This window comes from Pleurodeles waltl, chromosome 5, assembly GCF_031143425.1.
Source record: "Pleurodeles waltl isolate 20211129_DDA chromosome 5, aPleWal1.hap1.20221129, whole genome shotgun sequence".
NCBI classification, from domain to species: domain Eukaryota; kingdom Metazoa; phylum Chordata; class Amphibia; order Caudata; family Salamandridae; genus Pleurodeles; species Pleurodeles waltl.
In genome coordinates this window covers 405360120-405378056 of record NC_090444.1, presented here as the reverse complement: position 1 = coordinate 405378056, position 17937 = coordinate 405360120, and the positions used below count along the sequence as shown (strand labels likewise).

Below are 17937 nucleotides of genomic sequence, written 5' to 3'. Positions count from 1 at the left end.
CTTAATGCTCAATAAAAACAGATATATTTTACATTTTTGGCAGACCGTTACTGAAGTAATTTCTGAATTATAGGACCCAGAGCCAAAAAAAGTTTAGCAGCTGTGCAGTTATATAAGGAAAAGTAGCAAGGATCTGACCTGGTTTCCAGTTGCATATTATTAGTGCGAGGGAACCATCTTGAAGTGTGTTCATTGTGCTGTGTTATCACTAATAGAATATTGTTTTCCTAGACCAGAGACTTATTTAAAACCTTTCTCGACCTCGTGCTAAGTGTTTTGTTTTTAAATTTTTTATTTATTAAATCTTTGTATTTGGTTTTCAGCAGGCACATACCACATCCAAAAATGAGGTACACAGTATTGGCTCATCGCATGACCTCAGGCTGAGTGTTAATGTTTTTTCCTCACATTTTGTGCATGTTTTGGTTTGGCTATGTTCTTCCTAACTGGATTGACTTGAATGCACCGCAGAGGGATGGAATTGCATTTCTCAGCTCCCATGGGGGTGGTTCTAATTTGCATCACCTTGCCTCTGCATAGTCTTTAAAAATATCATTGGCCCAAAGTGCCTACATGAAACCTGTTTGAGTGTGAAGCATAATGCAGTGGGACATGCTGCTCTTTTAGCCATTGATCCCAAATATACCAGTCTTTTTTGACATAAATTTTTAAAGAACTCCCACGCTCTGGATGCAAGTCACACAGTGACACAAGTCTTTCGGTATATTGGCTTTTGAACTTCCTTTCTGGTTCATCTCCGGAAAGAACTTTCTCCTATCCTGTTGGACAGCATTTATAACCTGCCTGTATTGTTAATCATTCCACTCAAATGCCCACCATGCTATTTTTCTCCATTATGCCTAGAAATGGTTAAGTCAGTGGTGCTCCTATGAAAAATAAATAGGTGTCTGAGGCTCATATAAATAATAAATATCTGAGGCTTGTTTCTGAATCTAAAAGGTCTGGTGGGTCTCTTGCAGATGGTAGCTATGCCAAGCTTTCTTTGGTAGACAGGACTGATTTACAGATTATACGGTCAGCATCCATACCCATAGCTGATTTTTCAAAGTGAGTTTGGTGTACTTTATTTTTCTTGTTCAGGGTGACCCTGGCTGACCTGTTCTGCTCTTAAATTTGTCCATTGTGATATGTCAAAGCACTTTAAAGAAGCTGCCATAGTCTAATCTGGAAAGAATGACGTCTCTCATGAGGGAGGAGTTCCTTTGTGCAGCTGCAATGGAATCTGGTTTGTTACCAAGCAAGGCCTTGAAGTAGAAGGAATAATGTGGTGTCAGACATTAACACAGCAGGCAGCCTCTTTTTATCAATTAGTGGGGTCTTCCAGGCTGTTCCACCAAAATTACTGTATTCATCGAGGAGCAAAACAATGCTTTGATAGAGCCATATACGTCAATGTAAGTTTCTCCATCCTGGAACCTAAAAAAAAGGGAAAAAAGTCTGAATGTGCACATGGTGAAGAAATCAAGCCCTTATTCTATGTTACCTGTGATTGTCTTTTGAACACAAGGGGGTTTATACACAAAAGTAATTGGCATAGTCACGTGAACTGTCTTTGCTTATGCAGTGCCCACATTTGGAATACACAGAAGTGCTTAACGATTTGTTATTACCATAACTGTGCGACCCATTGTGATTCGTAAAGTTAAAAGGGAGCATTCAAGTGATTTTTTTTTTTCCACCCTGTAATCTAGCAAGCTTATACCTAATGATATGTGACCATCTTAGTGGCTGCAAATCATGGAATCGCTAGTGCAAGCAGAGGTCAGGCAGCAACCCCTCTAAAAATATAAGCTGTCAATACTTAACAGCTAACACTGTGCTTGTTCTGGGTGGGGGACATCAGTATGAGCAGAATGTGGTCCAGGCAAACTTACAATTGTTCTATTGTTTTAGTAACAGCTGTATTGTGAATACAAATGCTGAGGGTGGAGGTTAGCTGTCCTATGAAAGCAACCATCCCAGTATTCGTTATTTTTAGTTTGAGCGTAAGCGTACGCCATCTTGTGTACTTTTTAGGTCGAGCGTATGTGTACGCCTGCTTGTATACTTTTAGTATACTTCACTTCTATGAGCTTAAAGTCATTTCATTTGTTTGTTTCAGTGTCATTTAAAAATCTGTGCATGCTAGTGGTGAGCCATGCCTCCTTGTCCATCCTTTTTCACTTTGGGAGCAGGAATTAACTACTGTATAATTAAGCTTTGTCGTGTTTATCTGTTCTTTGGAGGCCTTTTTTTGTCTTCTTGGTTTCCTGCTCCTGTAAGTCACTGTGCTTACAATGCTAAGCTCGGGGCACTGTACACGCATCCTACTGCCACCATACCGCTTAAATTGCACTCCGCCATGCTGTATTCTTGCTTGTCCTGCCACACAAAGACCTTCCTCCCACTGTTGCTTTTTAACTCCAGTACCACAGTGGCCGCTTGCCTTATACCCCCCTGTCTCTTTCTTTCTTTTGTGTCGCTGCTTTGCGCTCATGGTGGTATGTTGTTTCTTCCATGTTTTCAGCATCTTGCTGCTTCTTTGCAATGTCTGCAGGGTCTTTTTTTTTTTTTTTTTTTTTTTTGCAGTTTTATGCAGTTTTTTTTGTGTGCAAAGTCAACACAATGGTATTTGAGATCTTTATTTATTATTTTTTAAAGCTTTTTATAGCGCAAGCTCTATACAAAGGTATTGCAGTGCTTTACGTGAGCACCGGTTACATTACACATGAACACATTCATTTTTGGTAGCAAAGTGATTTGCCCAGAATCACAGGATGTTGAGCTGCCTCCGAAGCTCAAACCGTGTTTCCCAACTTCACCGTCGGCGGCTCTGGCCCTTACGCCACTTCCTCTCCCCTAGGGTCTTTGGTGTGTGTTGGGGTAGTCTGGGAATAACTCATTTGTTTTTATATAACACTTGGTAATACAGGTTCTGCCATTTCATATTGCTGCAAAGCAGGTGCCATTCTTAACAAAATGTCTATCAGTCATTTGCATCGACATGGTAGAGATGAAGAGGTGAAAAGCTATGTCAGGATTGTAATCTGCGACATTCTCATTGTGTCAAGACCTCTGCAGTGGGTGCATTAGTCAAGTGAATTGAGTAGAGCTTAACACTAGGCAATAGCACATGCTCTTGATAACCTCTGAAAGGTCACCAACCATGCACCTAGGTTAGTTCTAGACAAGAAGATGGCGAAAGGTGTTGTCTTCGAAATAGTGGAAAAGGACTTGTGACTCCAGACCCAAGCACTTCAAAGCCTCAAGCTTGATAGCAAAAAACATCTAGCCTTTGGATGTAAATTACGCCTCTTCAAATAGAGTTCAGTTAGAAGAGGCAGCCATTTTCCTAAACCTGTAGCATAAAGAAGCTAACACAACGGTGCCACAGTGAGAGGGGCAGCGTATCATAGGACACAAAAGTGGAGCAAACTCCATCACTTCCTCCTCTCAGAATTCACTGGTGCCATGGCTTTGATGTCAGTCCCCTCACAGCTACTGTGACTTTGCAGATGCCACTTCTGGAAGTGCTGTCTAAAACAGTGCTCGAATAACACTCATTCATATTTGAAGAGGTACCACCTCAATTTCCCCCAACCCCACCCCACCCCAGTCGCTGTCACAGGCACAGAGCTCTTCCCCACTACCCTCTGGACTCCTGTGTATTATGATCCATGCATTGTCTGTCACAGTCCAGTAATGTTTAACATGCTATCCGCTATTCCAACCCCAAGCTTCATGCAACCATTCCACTAAGTTCACTTGCATCGTTTGATATAAACTCTGTGTATTATTTCTGACTGCCGCAGTTACCAAGTACATGGAAAATCGATGTCAAGAATATATCTTTCTGACCCTATCAAGGGGCCCTTTTCTCACTCCTGCTCTACTGGTGTTCCTCTCAGTGCTTCTCCATGCCTCCCCATGTCTATAGGGATATATGTGTTTTTGTTTATATGGGTATGCACCCCAAGGACTACATCTCAAAGTCAATCCTGGACAGTAACGGTAAAGACTACATGAGCAGGGGATGTTTTAAACAGGAGAACTGTTGTTTCACAAACTTGTCCACCAGGACCAACCACTGGTTGTACTTATGTAAACCAAATGTGTTGTTGTGAATGAAGTCTTTTTTGGTACAAATGGGCAGGATCCATGTCAGGCTTGCAGGGTAACCACTGTGTAAATAAGTTCCATATACATTTTATTTATGTAATTTATCTTATGTGGGCATCAAGAAACTCTGACATGGTTCTGTACCTACCTTGGATTCCCCCAAAAAACATACATTTGAAGCCTTTTCATTGCCTGAAAAAATGCCAATGAACAAGCACTGTAGGAGCCTCACTGGGCACCACTGGTCTAGGCAAAAAAATCACTGTATTATCCAAACCCAGGTTTCCTGCTCTACCCTGAGTGGCCCAGATGGAAAGGTCAAAACTTCCAATTTCTATTAGCCACCCTAGCAGAGATAGTTCTCACTTCACAACCATCAGCCAGTGCACAAATGTATGCACCAAAAAGGTGTCTTCAAGGTCCAGGAGATTCAGGTACACATATCTATTCTACGTAGTCCAATCTTGAGCCGAGGGCTATCATAAGACTATTAGCCCAAGGCAGTGCTTTAAGTGAATACAGAGTAGCAGCCCTTCTGCATTTCCATTTAAAACACTAGCCCAAGGTCATAGATATCGCACCTCTGGAACCAATCCTGTCAGCCCATCTACCTCTGGAGCTCTATTTTACCAATCTGCACACCCCTTAAGCCTCCTATTCAGTTAAGCTGCCTCTTCTGTTATTATCCTTTTATGCAGTCAATGTTTTTAGAAATCAGGCTGGTATTGCAAATGTAGAGGAATAATTTCTTTAAAATTTTAACACACATAAATATAAGGCAGCCCCCTTTTCTTTGCTTCTAACTCTTTTGACCCCCTCATTCTCCTGGTTAAATGCCACAAAGGTGCCTCTTTGCGGCTTGTTTGGTGCTATAGAATGTTAGATAAACACCCTAGAAAGGGTTGCATCTCTAAGGTATCACCGCCAGTCTGTAGGAATAAGCAAAAACACTCCCAAAATGGCAGCCTTGTTATGGCCTCTCTCCTGCAGCGACAGGCCTGGGAGAGTTACTGTGGCACCTGGCATACATCCACTGCACTCCAAACCAAAACACATAGGTAAAATGCCTTGTCATTTACAACGCAAATAGCTCTAACTCTCATAAATGCGAGACCTATTGTATTGCAAATGCTTGTTTAATATTGGTTTCAAGCAAATTTCAGCCCCATCAGTTTTAATTAAGAGGACAGTTTGTTACTTTTTCCAAGAACACTGTTAGCACTGCAAGGGAGATGCTGGTTGCAGCGCAGGGTATTGTGCTGTGACTAGACTCCTTTTTTATAATGCCCAAGATTGTGAACATCTTTGAGGAGGTATAAACGGTACTTGTTTTTAAAGATGTACGTATCTAAGCTAAGTAAGACCAAATTTTGATGGGAATTTGAAATGAACAAAAGGTGTAGTTACTGTTTGAAATTCATTATGGGGTATAGAAGAGCAATTTTCTTGTGATAGGACTTTGAGATGTACTGTCACAGCCTGAGCTCCTAATTCTAGAGTGGAATTCAGGGGTCAGTTCCTTGACGGTTGCAGGGAAGAGTGTGACGAGGAAGGAGCTTAAGCCTTGGTGGTATTCATTCAATGGAATACATCTTATCTTCCACTCTTTCAACACCTGTATTCAATGTTACAAGTGGTGACGATGGACCAGTGGTACTGAACCCCACATCCCAAACAGAAGCGTGTTTTCAGCAGTGCTAGCTATACAACACACATTTTTCATTTTCATCTTCAAGGCCTCAGAAGTTGCGGGACAATGGTAAGTAGACTGCCTGAACCATCTATTACATTTGAAGACCATTCTTCATTGGTAAGCGAGGTCAATATTTTCCTACAACTTACAAGTATGACAAGTTTTGCCGCTGTGGGCATTCTATGAATCTCAAGGATTGCGCTGCTAGTCTCCTCATGCTTCCTGCATTCCAGTGTTTTTAAGCTGTGTGACGGAACAATGCCGTCCTAACCACCCCACTGGGCACCCTGGAATAGGTTGAGCTGCGTAGTGCATATGTCTCCATCTTGGGGAAAAGAGGGTTTCATCAGCAGCATGCATCTGGATATGCAATACCTTCTTGTGTTGTTGGTTGGGGTGAACAGAGTTTCGAAAGCAGTGTGCAACAAGTAAAGCGCTGCCATTAACGGAGTCGACGTGGTATTTTTGGCAGTGAGGTGCAACCGCATTCTTTTTTTTTTTTTTTTTTTTTTTTTTTTTTTTTTTTTGCGCGAATGTGCTCTTTACGCACATGGTTACAATTGTCTGGATCTTCCTTAAGATTATCTGGGTGTTTTCTAGCGCACCTAAGGATTTTGGGTATCACTTAAATTGTTTATCTTGTTCTTGGATCTTTTTGAGTGGACAATCGTTAAGCACTGGGGTGAAGAAAGTACAGTGGTTTTTAATTTGCACAGCAAACTAATCCCCAGGTTACTAGCCATTTGTGTAGAGGAAGAGTGTGTTATTTTCAGTATTACTGCTTGAGGTGCAGAAAGGACGATGTGTTAAACCGTTTTACAGTGAACTAGTCTCCTCTCGTGCCACTGACAATACGATTGTGCAAAATCTTTCTTTAGCTCCCCTTCAACCATTCTGGCCATCTAGAGGGAGCCCTTTGTATGAAGTGGGCAGAATGGAAAGCTTATTTTCAAAACTATATAGCAACTATTGACGAAGAAGGAAACATTTCACCAGCGAAGAAAACAATGTTTGTTTTTTTACACTCAATTTTGCCAGAAGGTTTAAATGTTTTTGAACAGATGACTAGAAGTAGTGCGTGGTGGTGATTTTCAAAGTTCAATAGCTGATTCTGACTGCTATTTATCTCCTAAGTTATGCATTAGTATTGTGAGATAAAAGTTATTTTAAAGGAAACGGGAAACCTATGGATGGAACCTACAGATGATTAAGTAGATGCCCATAGACCTTTCTTCCTTGATTGCAAATTTGGAAACTTGCAGGAGGAGAGATCAAGTGATAATGCATATTAAAGTCCCTGCAATTCAAGAAAGACTGGAGGTAAATGGGGATGCTAATTTGAAAGATAATCTTGCGATAGTCAGGCAAGCACAGCTATCGAGGGGGCGGAAGTGAAAGAGTAGAGCAATTAATGTGTGAGTAAGTTAATAGGTAAACCGTCTCAGACAAATTCAAGCAATTAAAAAATCGATTGCAAACAAACAGAAAAACGCAGAGAAGATTTTACATGTTATTGTTGGGGAAGCAAATATCATCTTGCAAATAGCAACTCTTGTCTGGCGATAAAACAAAAGTGTTCTAATTATGGTGTAGTTTGGCATTTCTCAAAGGTTTGCCAGAAGAAGTAAAATGAGAGAAACGAAATGCTTGGATGAGGGAAGCTCAATTGCGGAAGATTTTTCGTTGTGTTGCACAAAGAAGGAGAATAGTTTGTTTTGAATATTAGTAAGGGTGAAGCTAATGTTTTAAACATTGATAACCGAAAGATAAAGAAAAAATCTTTATGTCATATGATGATTGGAGGAGTGAGCATTCAGATATATGCAGATTCAGGTTCTCCATATACTATTGTCCATGAAAGTGTATGGAAATCAAGATGTGTTGACAGACTAGGTAGTGAATTGGAAGAAACTGATATCAGTCCAGAAGGGTATTGAGGGGAGCAAATGGAGATGTTAGGATACAGGAAGCTCGCTTTCAGGTTCAAAAATTGGAAAGCTACAGGTAAACCATATGTTGCTTAAAAGGACCTTCAGTGCTTGGGTGGTAAAATCGGGGCAATTTCCACATGATGTTGAATCCAAATAATTCTGAACTAGTGATGATTGTTGATGATGGGGACAGTACAGGAAAGGTCATGTTAAGTAGATCTCTGTGTTTAGTGGCAAAATTGGAAAGTTATGTGACTATGAACATGAAACTATATTTAAAAAAGATGCTACTCCAAAAATACACAAAGCTAAAAACATCCCTATCTTACTTAGAGATGACATTGAGAAAGAACTCGAAAAGATTGTGTCATTATTGAAAGTGTTGAATATGGGTTTCTCCCATTGTTGTGGCCAGACACAGTAACTGAAAAATTAGATTATGTATTGACTTACGTCATTAAAGCAATAATATCCTGGTTGATCAGTTCCCACTGCCAAGAATTTCAGAAATGTTAGCACTTGTAAAGAACACTAGTATATTTTCCACAATAGACCTGTTAGAAATGGGGTCTCTAGTTGTCAGTGGTTTGCACCCTGTCCAAGTAGGGACCCTCACTCTAGTCACACACCTAAGATAACCCCTGCTCATCCCCTCCGTAGCTTGGCGTAAGCAGTCAGGCTTATCTCTGAGGCAATGTGTAAAGTATTTACACACAGTAACACAGTAAAAACCTCACAAAAGTACTCCACACCAGCTTAGAAAAATAGCCAATATTTATCTGAATCAAACAAGAACAAAATGACAAAAATCCAACGTACACAAGCAAAGCTACAAAATTTCAAAGATTGAATCTTAGTATAGCACTTAGAAACACAATAGCCCCAAATGGGGCTATCCCATCGTCTTGATGGAGTTGTTCCTAACAGTCAAACGCCACTTGCGAGGAAGTGCAGGTTGGTCACAAAGCCACACGGACCCCAGGTACAGTACCTTGGAAAGCGAGGAAATAAAAACGTTGCACGGAGTTGGGGAGGTGAGGCGTCGCTGGTGGGGTGTGGGTTCCTTACTGCTTCCGTGGAGGTGAGGCGTTGGTTCCTTACTGCTAAGCAGGAGAGGGGAGTTGTTGGTTCCTTATAGTTGCACGGTAGGTGATTTGGTGGCGAGAGTTCCTTACAACAAGGCAGTGTGGATAAATCGAGCAGGTCAAAACGCAAGGCGTCAAATTCACGGTGTCGGGATCACAGCACGGGGCCACACGTGCTGCAGCAGAGTTAGGTTTCACGGACATCAGTGACATGGAGCTCTGGACTCACGCTGTGGTGTGACTTAGGAGGCCCTGCGGTGGCGGCGGTCCTGTGGCATCAGTCGTTGCACTCAGCAGAGACCACGGCTGCTTGATCGGCAGCGGTGCGGAGTCAGACAGCGGTGCCTGTTCCGAAGTGCTCTGGGGTCGATGTGCTTGTTTCTTCTTGGTTACACTAGAACTCACTCCCAAGAGCCCCGGAACTGGATTTGTCACCACTTGGCAAGGCAGGACTCTCATCAGGAGAACCCAGGTGCTGGCAGATGAAGTCTTTGATGTCCCTGAGACTTCGTAACATGAGGCAAGCTCAGTCCAAGCCCTTAGAGAACCTTTGGAAGCAGGATGTAGAAAGCAAAGTCCAGTCCTTTCACTCGCCGGAGAGAAGCAGGAGGCCAGCACAGCAAAGCAATAGGCAGAGTTTCGGTCCCTCCTACAGCATCTAACTATTCTTCCTTGCAGAATGTGCTCAATCCAGAAGGATTCGAACTTTGTAGAGTCAGAGGTCTAGTACTTATACCCATTTCTGCCTCTGAAGTAGGCATACTTCAAAGAAAAGTCTTTGTAGTGCACAAGACCCTGCCTTTCCTGCCCTGGACCCAGCCACACCCCAGGGGGTTGGAAACTGCTTTGTGTAAGGACAGGCACAGCCCTGTTCAGGTGCGAGTGTCAACTCCTCCCACCACTCTAGCTCAGGAAGACCCATCAGGATATGCAGGGCACACCTCCGCTCCCTTTGTGTGACTGTCTAGAGTGAATTCACAAACAGTCCAACTGTCATCCTGACCCAGACGTGTATTCTACAGACAGGAAGATGCACAGAATATTTAAGCAAGAAAGTTCCCACTTTCTACAAATGCCATTTTCAAACTTACAATTTAAAATCCAACTTCACCAAAAGATTTATTTTTAAATTGTAAGTTCAGAGAATCCCAAACTCCATATCTCTGTCTGCTCCCAATGGGAAATTAGACTTAAAAGACATTACAAGGCAATCCTCATGTTATTCAATGGGAGAGATATTCCTTGCAACAGCGAAAAACGTGTTTAGCAGTATTTCACTATCAGGACATGTAAAACACACAAGTACATGTCCTACCTTTTAAATACACTGCACCCTGCCAATGGGGCTGTCTTGGGCCTACCTGAGAGGTGACGTGCATGTAGCAAAAGGGATTGTTTGGGCCACTCAAGTTGGTGCACTTGTCCAGGTCGAAATGGCAGTTTAAAACCCCACACATAGACACTGCAATGGCAGGTCTGAGACATATTTGGATGGCTACTCATGTGGGTGGCACAATCGGTGCTGCATGCCCACTGGTAGCATTTGATTTACAAGTTGTGGGCACACTTGGTGCACTGTACTAGGGACTTATTGGTAAATCAGATATGGCAATCATGGATAAACCAATCACCAATACCAGTTGGTAAAGTTCCCAGAGTCCTAAAGCCACCAAAAACTAAATTCAGCACAGGATAAAAAACAGGAGGTCAGAGGCAAAACGTTTGAGGATAACCCTGCTAAAAGGGCCTTTATTACTGCCATGGGCTGCTCCGGTTGCAGCAGTCTTTCAACATTTAATGCACCAACTGTTCTGCAAGGTACCCAATGTAAAGTGTTTCCAAGATGAGATTTTGATTTATGGGAAAGACAAGGAACAACATGACAGTATTTTAGAGAAGGTTTTAGAAATATTGAATGAAAGGGGTTTGACTGTACAATTCACAAAGTGCAAGTTTTCTGTAAAGCCAGTTACCTTTTTATGCCATGTTCTAAATAAGGATGGAGTGAAACCTAAGGGTGTGAAATGTTCTAATAAATGTACTTGACCAAGGAACAAAGTGCTAAAGAAATCTTCTTGTCCTGTAAGGAAATCCACTTCTCCCAGCTACTACCTAAATCATTTGGATGGGACGGCACAGATGCTTTACTAGTCGGCAGCAGCCTACTAAGTACATTTTCCCTGTGATTCTGCCCTTCAGTAGTAGGCAACCATGCAAACACTCTTACTGCAACCAATTACCTTCCATGTTCCTCTCACCGTAGATACTAAACTGGTTGTCTTTCCTTTTATTTACAGTACATAATCCTTCCACTTACTCATCATAGGTTCTAACGTCCTTTGCTTCAGTACTTTTACACTATAAGCTTAGCCCCTTACCCACTTCTCACATTTCAGACTGATTGGTGTTTCCCCTTTCTCTCTACACAGACTTCATGCCCCCTTACCTATGCACAGAACAGGTTTCATGCTTGTCCCCTGTTGTGGTCTTACGAACTCCAAATTCCTTGCTCAGCACTCTTTCACCATAGGCTACCTGCATTTCTTTAGTCCCTTTGCAAGTTGTGCTTGGCTAACAGACTACCAGCACCCCTACTCCCTTTGCCAATCCATTGTCCTGCCTCTACTCCACCAGCCCTGTCGTCATCCCTCCCCCCCCCCCAATAGCAACCACAGTCCTTTCAGCATCCTCTGAATGAGCATGGTCAAGGCAGCAACAAATTGAGACTTAATATTGTGACAATTGCAGAGATGACAAATGTAAGGTTATAATATTGGTTTATTCCCATTAACATTGGCATCCTTAAAGTCCTATTTGGAAGTGTTTGTTCCTCATTGAAAGAAAATGCAAGTAATTTGATGCTGGTGTAGGAGGTTAGCCATCTGCAGGAACAGGCCCTGCGTCATTGTAGAAGACTGCCTTCTGTGGCAAAATGGCCAGGTGGAAGGAAGGTGGCGAAAGCATTATACAGTTCTTTCCCGGGGAAGAAAGCAGCATCGAGGGGGTTTTTCTGGATCAAGAAAGCAGCATAGGGGAGAGGACAATTAAAAAACACCACAAAAAAAGTAGCAACTCCAGCTTAATAGCTCCATCGGTGAGGAATGGCCATAGGACAAATATCTAACAATGAAGTGGACATGAAGGTGTTAAGGAAAATAAAGGGTGGAAAGGGTGCACCACCTATGCATTGGTGAAAGTGAGGACCAGCAAACAGGGTGAAGGACAGTGGGAAGGGTGATAGGATAGGGGCATAGGGACAGTTTGAGAGACTTGCGGGGAGACCCTATGACTACATTGTGGGAGGCGGTGTCTGGCATAGGGCTGGGACCCAGATGTAAGGATAACATGGTAACCCTTGATGAATGGAGAAACACAGCATCGAGAGCAGGCGGCAGAAATAAGAGGAGGGGAAACAATAGAATAAAACGCATGGAGAATAGGTGCAACATGTAAAAGTGTGGGACGTCAGAGAATCCTGGGACAGTGGGCGAATAGGTGACTGAACAATGCCACAGAGGGAGAGACACGTGGCATTGACTGTGATCCTCTTAGAAAAGGAAAGAAGCAAAATCTGCACACTGGCAAGATCACTCAGTAAGTTAAGGCTCGCCACTGATGACTAATGTGATTTATAGTTTAAATCCTGACAAGGCACTCCCCACCTTCCATCGTTCAAGCTCAGTAAATAAAGTACCATAGAACTGATTAACAGTAACATCTGTTACTTAGAGCTCTTAGAAACGGCGGTATGAATGGCTCTATATTAAAAATATTGTCACTGAGGAATGGATTGAGGCAGAGGAAAGGGCCCCAGAGAAGAGATGGCACAAGGAACATCAGTGAAAAGGGAAGTGAAGTGTTAATGGCCTGACAAGAAATACTAGAGGACGTGGGAGAGACCAAGCTGACATGCAAAACAAAAACACACATAGATAAGGTCAGATAATATCGGTACAGGGAAGGATCGTTTTTCTTGGCAAGAGGTTAGGGGTCAGCTCATTCTTGGCAAAAAGAGCAATGAGGTTTAAACCTTGATATTCTGGTTAATAAGTGCATCATCCATCCTTGAGGGTAGAAGCCTGACACTCTGGCAGGCTGAGGAGTGCGGGATATACACAACAATAGGGGTCAAAGCCCTCTAAGCTGCACAACAAGGAAAAACGCCTGAAAATCAAGACACAAGAAGTAGTCTTGCGTACAGTCACAGGGAAAGAGACACCCTCTCTAGATCATTCTGGGTGAAAACAACAAACTAATATTTGAGGTTTGTATATTTAAAGCTGTGCCCCCTCCTCCACATGCTCATAAATCACTTCAGAAGTTAAAGGGAGGGCGGAGCTCTGTGTCTAATGTGTTGTACTGCTACATACAAAGCTAAAGGATAGCATGTCTAAGGAAGATACCAGGGTACTGGATGAAGTAATCCCATTTAAAACCTGCAAGAGGGCCAAACCTGCAGATAGGGCAAGTTGGTTCTCCTCTGAATTGAAACTTTTAAAAAAAGGGATGTAAAGTGCAGTAAACGTGGTGAAGAAGGGAATGCAAAGAAGACGGAAAAGCCAGGTACAAAGTTATGCTGAAAAAATATCATCAAGCAATCTGGAAAGCACGGATAGACGATGTAGCTAATAGGATCAGTTCAGCCCCAAATTCCAGCAAGGAAACCTATCAGATTGTGAAGACCTTCTAGAAGGGTAACCCCCTCCCCAAAGGGAAGCCGTCCTCCTTCAGAACAGCACTGTGAAGCACTGGCCTGGTACTTTCTTCAGAAAATAAATAACATCTACGATGTCTTAGTAATAAGTTCATTATGGCATCAGGAGGTTTCATTAAACTCCTATGCCTATGGTGTTGGGCTTTTGTGTTTTCCTATCATTAATCAAGCAGAAGTAGTCAATATAGTGAGATCAGTAGCTTCAGGTTCTCCACTAGACCCTGCCCGGATAGACATATTAATGAAGGCTAGAGAACCTCTATTATCAACTTTGACCAAGCTTTAAATCTTTCTTTACAAAGTGGTCAGGTTCCGACAGAGTGGAACCATGCCGTTATTTGTCCTTTGCTAAAGAAACCATCATCGGACCAACCCGGTGGTGGAGAATTATAGACCTATCTCCCTCCTACCAGGACCTAGTAAGAGTCTAGAAAAATTTGTCAATGACAAGCTATCAACTTTCTTGGAGTTCAATAATATTCTTCATCCCACCCAGACAGGTTTCCAGGTGGGTCACAGCACTGAAACTGCTTTATTAAGGGTTACTGAAGACCACAGGCATATTCTTGACACTGGTGGCTCGGCAGCACTTGTTCTTCTCGATCCGAGTTCGGCATTTGACATAGTCTGCCATGATGTATTAATACAATGCGTGGAAAACCTTTATATCTCCGGTTCCGTGTTAAGTGGCTAACCTCGTTCTGGAGCAAGAGGAGCTTTGAGGTCCTCAAAGGACCCTGTTACTCTACTAGTTCTAAGTTGAGGTGTGATGTTGGACAGTGTTCCCCGCTTAGTTCAACTCGCTTTAATATTTATGTGCGTTCATTATCTGATATTATAGGGGCGTTTGGATTTGTGATGGTTTTGTACTCAGATGATACTCGATTGGTCATCTCACTATTCCAGGATATTCAGAGTACCTTCACGAAGCTTAATAACTGTCTGACGGAGGTAGCCAAATTAATGGGAAATAGTTGTCTTAAATTAACTGGCGATAAATCTGAGGTACTGGTGGTTGACATTAACTCATCCATTTAGCAACAAATTAGCTAGCCATCTATGCTGGGTGAGCACCCGCAACCTAAAACTGAAGTAAAAAGCCTGGGCTTTAAATTAGATCGCAAGTTGTCCATGGTCTCACAGGCAAATAGAATTACAGGCACCTGTTTTAGCCTATTGAGAGCTCTCTGTAAAATCCTCAAATGGCTTCCACTTGAAGCCATAAGGATTATTATTATCCAGGGATTAATATTATCACGGCTGGACTACGGAAATGTTATCTACTAAGGGGGTCCTAAAATAGTTATTCAGAAATGTCAACTTATTCAAAAGGTGGCAGCCAGGATTCTTTGGAGGGTTCCAAAGTTTTGTTCAGCAACTGGTGCTCTCAGATCCCTGCTCTGGATTCCAATTTGGAGCAGGATCCACTTTAAGGCTCTCTATTTGGTTAATTGGGCCAGACACAAGCAGGGCAAAAAAATTATTCAACAATTGATTTTCTCTTTTCTACATAGGAGGTCTCTTAGATTGTCCTCCCTGGACCGCCTTGCCATTCCCAGGATAAGGAGAGCCAGGGGCCGTGGTCGGTCCTTCTTCTACTTAGCCCCTAAGTTACAGCATTCTCTTCTGGTGAGCCTGTGAAGCAAAAAGAATTGGCTATGCTTCTGCAAGCAATTAAAAACATACCTTTTTCCCAAAGCAGGGTAAAGTTGGTTCCCCTCTGGTATTCTTCAGTGCTGGGAAGCCCGGTTTTGGGTAGCCATGTGCTTTGTAAATCCGGTAATTAACAAATCTCTTACAACAGGGGCCATAGAAGTTGAAAAGGAATATCCAGACAAATTAGCAAAGTGGGGGCCAGATGAGAGAGAGCAGAGGTCGGGTAAAGACTACAGGCAGACACCAGTTTGTTCCACACTGAGAGACAAGGTAGGGCAGAAGGCACATAGTTTAAGTGCAGATTGGTTTTGTGGACTGAGGACGGGGAATCAAATCTGATGGATCCCAGCTGGTAAGGAAGGAAATGCAACCAACGTGGGAGGGGGGGAAACACTGGGAGCTCTAAGTTCCACTGCTGAGCTCCCAGTGAATGAATTAGCATGTTCAAGTGATATGCTTTGGGGTAAACGACTCAAAGCATATAGGCATAATCATACAGGTATTCTCTTACAGTGACATGTATACAGATCAATTGGTGAAAACATTTGTTAATAAATGGCACTTGGATTGTTCCTGCTCTTTATGGCAGTATTGGTTTAGTTCCTTTGTGGATAAGATTAAGTGTACCTACCTCAAAATGTAAAACACAAATTCCTTTTTTGTTTTATAGAAATTTCGGGTTTATGTATAAGTCAATCCATAAAATTTCACTCGTATGTAGATGATGTTCAATAAGCAGCCACCATGGGTTTCACCCCATTCATGGCCCAATAGTCTGGGGCTTTCTCAAGGCTGCATTGATACAAATAGTGTGGTGATAAGTCATATTGGATTTTTTCCAAAAAGCAGGTTTGGGCTCCACCATGCATGATGTGAAGAGAAATAAGGAATTTGTGCTTATGTGAGAATAAATATTGTAGATTTATCAAAATTATTTAGGTGACCCGTGTCTCAATCAAAAGTGGCTTTCAAAGTCCATATTAATAGTTCATGCAAAGTCGAAGTATGTGACTGGATTATCTAGATATAAGTATAGAATATGAGTACTGGCATGTATCGGTTGTATTGCAATAAAACCTTGCAATATTTGAAATGGTTTTAGTGGTGGGTTAACTTTAGAAAGGTAGAAGTGAAGTGTGATTGATGCAGTAGAGAAAAATATTAAAGGGTGAGAGAAATCAGTAATCAGTTGTGACATATTTACTGACATCATGCAGTCGAAATACCTCTTTAAATATGGTACAGGTTTTCAGCCAAAATTATGTAGCCAATATTTTCCTTTACGTTCTCAAACCAAATGGTGTGTTAAAGTCCTCAGTTCAGTTCTGTTTGTTCTGTTAATATTTTTGAGTAGATACACTCAGGGCCCTATTATGAGTTTGTCAGATGGGAAACGTCACTCAAACTCCAGACAGGGTGGCCGCCGCCTACGCGAAGATCTCTCTGCCGGAGTATTTAAGAGTTTCCTGAGAGGTCGGCTGGCGGAAACCTGAGTTTCTACCCGCTGGCAAATCGGGAAACAGGCTGCAGCATTGTCTCAGGCTTGTAATCGAGCCAGCAGCAATGCTGTAGCCTGCAGGTTTCACCAGCACCCTTGCAACATTGACTGTCTGCAAAGCAGACAGTTAACGTTGCGATGGTGCTGGCCAGGGGACCCCTGCACATCCCCTGCCAAGTGCATGGGCAGTGCAAGGTCCCCCCCTGGGGCCGCGTGCACCATTTCTCTGCCAGCCTTTCTCATGAAGGTGGTACCGCCATGAAACTGCTGGCGGAGAAAGAGGTGGTAATCCCCAGGGCAGCGCTGCTTGCAGCACTACATTAGCGGATTAGGACCGCCACCATCCTCCAGACTGCCGGGATCGGAGATCCTGGCGGAGCTGGCGTTTCCCTGGCGGCCCGACCCCCAGGGTTGTAATGTGGCGGTCCACACCGCCATCGCAATTGTGGCCATCTATAGACCGCCACACTCCTAATCAGGCTCTTAGTCTTATCTACAAATGAAATAAAACAATACAGCCTCATAAGGCGCAGGAACAATCCAGGTACCCCCTATTGAGAGCAATAAAATCAGCTGTACATATAAGTTCTATAAGGAAGTGGGTTCTAACCCCAGTTTCTTCTGCTTAATCCTATCCACAAATATAACAATACAGAGGTCAAGTAGGTCCAAGCATCAACAAGATAACTACCTCCCTGGACTATGGGTAGTGCTCAATGGGAATGGATTGTTGGACATTGATACACACCACTATAATTGTTTTATTTACTATGCATTCTTCCTTTCCCTGGATTCTTGTACATGTGCTAGTCTATCTCTGTCAGAAGCATGCCTGGGGTTGAGGCATTAGGTAGTTCAGTGATTCCCCAGTTTCCAACAGAAGTCATATAACTGGATCGCGAATGGGGAAGGATGAGAAAAGTTCAGTTCCTCCATCTCTCTCCTGATCTGTTGACAGCCTGCCCAACTCTTTCCCTTATCACAGCAGTTTATCAGTGGACCTGAGGGTTTCATGGTGCAGCATGAATGACTATCCACTTCCCATCTCTTGGTCCCAAGGTAAATGCAGGCTGACCCTCAGCTGAATTCTGAGTGGCTTGTCATTTGTAACATGTTGGTTCAAAATGGAACAATTTGGAATTTTGTTCACTTTTAGTTGCAGATAATTGCTTCAAGTCACAAACGATAAGATCAGCTAATACTCAGTATTTACATTATCCACGGATTCTGTTTTGTTAACG

General features: G+C 42.7%; 1 protein-coding gene across 1 annotated transcript in view; it reads left to right on the top strand.

Annotated features, from left to right (window-relative positions):
- Positions 1-17937, top strand: part of MCM8 (minichromosome maintenance 8 homologous recombination repair factor) — a 376705-nt gene that overhangs the window by 14622 nt on the left and 344146 nt on the right. The window lies entirely within an intron of this gene.